We start from the raw sequence: 4130 nt of genomic DNA, 5'->3' as shown, positions 1-4130 counted from the left end.
TATTAATATCTTCTGAGAATGTCTTTCAATTGCAGAGATCTCTTGAATCGCTGACTGAATTTACTGCAACCAAATATTAAAGAGTCAAGTGCATATTTAATTTATTGAATATATTTTTTAATCAATATACTTTAGGTGCAGACATGTAATTGTCTATTGTCATTTAAAAAAAATATTATTGAAATTTATCGTTAATTAGTTTAGCTTCGTCTAATTTAATCCGTAATACCGTTAACGTGACGGAACCCAAATTGCACCTATTTTGACAGTTTTTTTTATGATAAAGACAAAAATTTCCATTTTGTGTTTATTTTGTAGCCGTATCCTTCTTTATTATAAAGGTACACCAATTTGATTTTCAATCCATATGGAATCATAGAAAAATTGGTCTAAACTGACCTCCAAACCATCAATGATTCTGTAATGAGGAGTACTCAAATTGCATCCATGCTTAAATTCGCATCGTCAAAAGTCGAATAACAAAGCTTTTGTTTGGTTTTTTTACAAATATTTTAAACAATTGGGTATTTGTCGTTGCTTACTCTTCTTTTTTTTAAGAAATGGATACTTGAAACATATTGTATTTGATAATTTTAAAAAGATAACGTTTTGATGACGTCGCATGGCGACGTTTCGGTACATTTTTCTTTTTCAATAAACACTTCATCTGTTGATAAATACTGTGAATGTTTTGTGTATATCTAAATATTTTTACATATTTTGAAAGACATGCACAGTATCAAATCATAAAAACACAAATTGTTTAGTCTCTAGGAGATCTTGGAAGATTCCCGCTGCTATTTTTGCTAAATAGGTGCAATTTTGGTACTCGTTGCAATTTGGGTACCGTTACGTTAAATGTGTAGAAATTCATGCCGTATATGTTAATATGAACTCTCATGAGATATTTGCAGCCTTAGACTTATTTACAATATACATTACCTTCAATTCGACCTTCGGATTTTGTTTCTCCATGCTCTGTCGTCACGCTTTCTGCTGAAGAAATAGCTATATTTGATTGTGTAGTCACTTAAAACAAAAAAACAAAAATAGATAAGATTGTTTTGGTTATAAATGACAAATATATTATTCAACAAGATTTTTCTTATATTTACTTAATATAGTGATATAAATAAAGAAATATAAACATGTACATTTAAGAATGATAAATATATTGATTTTCTATCTTTTATTTTAAATATTCATTCTTTCTTCCTACTAGACGGCTCAACAATATTTATACAAAACTACATTTGGTAAAGCAATTAGGATATTTATATATAAATATCAAGTTGCACATTCAAGGTATTTTTTCTGGTTTTAATCTCCCAGTTCGATAGGTATAAATGAGTATAGTCGTAAGGACTTTTATTGGTAGAACGACGATACCTGTATATGATAAAATAATTTAGTAGTTAAGATCATACATTCATGTAACATGCAACCAATGAAGATTCGAGTGCATGACGTTTCTATTCCTTTTCCTCGATTAATTTCAAAAAAAGTTTTTGGATTAACGTCTGTACTCAATACATAAACACACCATATATACAAGGATTAATGACAAGTACTTTTATAACATAAATTAATTGTGTACATACACTGGCCTTGCATTAAATTATGTTGAAAATTAAAATCATCTTATTTAAACATCAACATAAGCTGCATGTTATATAATTACACCTTACAGATTGTAAGAACATGTTATCACCAATTTTATTTGATTTTCAAAGAATCAAAGGCAGTTGTGTCTCGGAACAGTTAGTAAAGGATACATTGTACTTATGCATTATATTGTGTGTGTATATTTGTTTTTCAAAACCAATTTTTGCAGTTAAACTATATTAACTGAGAATGGTAACAACTCGTTACAATGCATACATTTTAATTTGAGTCAAATTTAGATTGTTTTATCACGGATTTGAAATTTCTATTTATATATTAAAAAAGTATGAATAAATTCATTTTTTTTTAAATTTGACGTAATATTTTGATTAGGTAATAATATTCCTCATCAGAACCCATATGATTGCATCCGTGAATACAGGTTTTATCACCTTATAACATATAAAAATAAAGCATTCTAATTGGAGGATTTGTTTTTATTAATTTAATATCAACATTGTTATAAATAACTGTAAAATCTTATAGCATTGATGTTTACAATTATTAATGTCTATGAAGTTTGGAATTTGATGCGACTATCATACAAGTGAGAGGTTTAGTGCTATTAAACTAGGTTCAATCCACCATATTTTACATTTGAATATGCCTGTACCAAGTCCGGAATATGACAGTTGTTGTCAATTCGATTGATGTGTTTTGTCATTTGATTTTGCCATTTGATTAGGGACTTTCAGATTGAATTTTCCTCGGAGTTCAGTATTTTTGTGCTTTTACTTTTTGATAACAAAATAAAGGTATAAAAAAAAACATCTCATATATCAGTTTTTGGAATGAAATAGATAAGTTGTGTACTTTCTCTTGGTTCAAAAATACATATAAAATTTACATACATGTACTTGTAGTTTCTGCATATTTTTCTACACACCCTTTGACATTGTCACATCTGTAATCAATATAAAAATTATGATAGGCCAGGCTAACATTTCTGTCTATCATACATATTTTTCAGTTCGTATAATACCGGTCACTAAATTGGCCTAACTGTTACAGAAAGATTATTATTTGACCAGAGGTGAAACAAATATAGCATTATAACGTATCTAAATGGAATTAGAAAGGTAAATGATAAAGGAATATAAAAAAACAAACGTATTGTAAGTACATTTTTTTCAACTATTTTCTTAAATATATTATATATTTCTAAGTAAGTTTTTGTTTTGTATTAAAAAAAAATGCTTGTTTTTTTTTATTGTGGAATACAGCAGTATTGCTTATACACTGAAACGAAATGTATCTGCCAGAGAAGATATAAATACGTTTCATAAGTCGCAGTTACAAAACGCGCTCTACTTGTTTCTTTTGTGAATCATTACCGAATATTTTCTGGTTCATCCACCTTTTAAGGTGCACTACAAACTTAGTGAACAGAAATTTGTAATATTGATCGTTATCCTCAGAACAAAGATTTCTGTGCACATATGCATGTAGACAATTATATTTTCTAATCTGTTATTAACATACCATGTAGCGACGACGGATGTTTACTTCCCACTAAATTTTGGGCTTAGTACGATATTGCATATTGGTAAGAAGTTCTTTTTATTGTCGCCCTTTGTGGACACATCTAGCTCCTTAAAAATTTATATAAGTATATTTAACTTGCTAGAATTGAATACTATCACAGAAAGTTCATATAGGAACAAATTATCCAAAGAAAAACAAACCAATATATGTATATAACTTAAACTTTCCAAATACTAAATTATAACTATTTGTTTAAAACAGATATCAATATAATCTGTAGTACCTGTCTGTAACGTTGCACATACATTGATGTGCACAGCCTTCACCATACAAATTATTTGCACACGGTTCACAAGTGTTACCCTTTCTCGACTTAAATCCTAATTCGCATTCTGGAAAGGTAAATAAACATTCTAAAAAGAGTATCATTAAGGAATATTGATGTTCGTAGATGACATAAAAAAGACAGATACATTTTGATGCAAATACAAACTGTCTTTTTCCTAGATTTGACGAGTTCTAATTAAAATTTCTTATGCAGCTGATGTTTTATAAAATAGCTCTTGTCAATTGGTCAACATGGTCAAATTAAAACTGATAGATTGCGGAAAAACTATTTCATAATATCCATTAGTTTGGATAAAAATTTACAAAATATTTTTTTTAAGTATGAAGAAATATGTTTTCCACAGTTTTATTATACAACTCCCTACATACTCACTGACACATTCACTGTTGATTTCCTCATAGTTTGAACAGCAGAAATATTCTCTGTAAAATATTTAAAATGATTAATTATTCATTCTGATGTATCAATAACTAATTTATACAGGAAAAGTTGTTCAGACAATAACAAACTGAGATGAATGTTCTTTTAATGTTCTTCTTGGTCCTAGTACTCCTACAACTGTACATCTCCTACTTATTCAAGTTTGTATACAAAATTGCCTTTCAGGTTGCATTTCTGTAAATATAGACGT

At 28.5% G+C, this 4130-nt stretch overlaps 1 long non-coding RNA gene across 1 annotated transcript; it reads right to left on the bottom strand.

Annotated features, from left to right (window-relative positions):
• Window positions 1–2517: 2517 nt before the first annotated feature.
• LOC139527557 (uncharacterized) lies at window positions 2518–3923 on the bottom strand. Its single transcript, XR_011665381.1, has 3 exons — window positions 3872–3923; window positions 3434–3542; window positions 2518–2569 (listed from the first exon to the last, which is right to left on the bottom strand). It is a non-coding gene; the product is annotated as an uncharacterized lncRNA (long non-coding RNA).
• Window positions 3924–4130: the final 207 nt, after the last annotated feature.

The sequence above is a fragment of the Mytilus edulis genome, chromosome 6 (genome assembly GCF_963676685.1).
Source record: "Mytilus edulis chromosome 6, xbMytEdul2.2, whole genome shotgun sequence".
Taxonomy (NCBI): Eukaryota; Metazoa; Mollusca; class Bivalvia; order Mytilida; family Mytilidae; genus Mytilus; species Mytilus edulis.
This window is presented reverse-complemented; position numbering and strand designations above follow the sequence as displayed.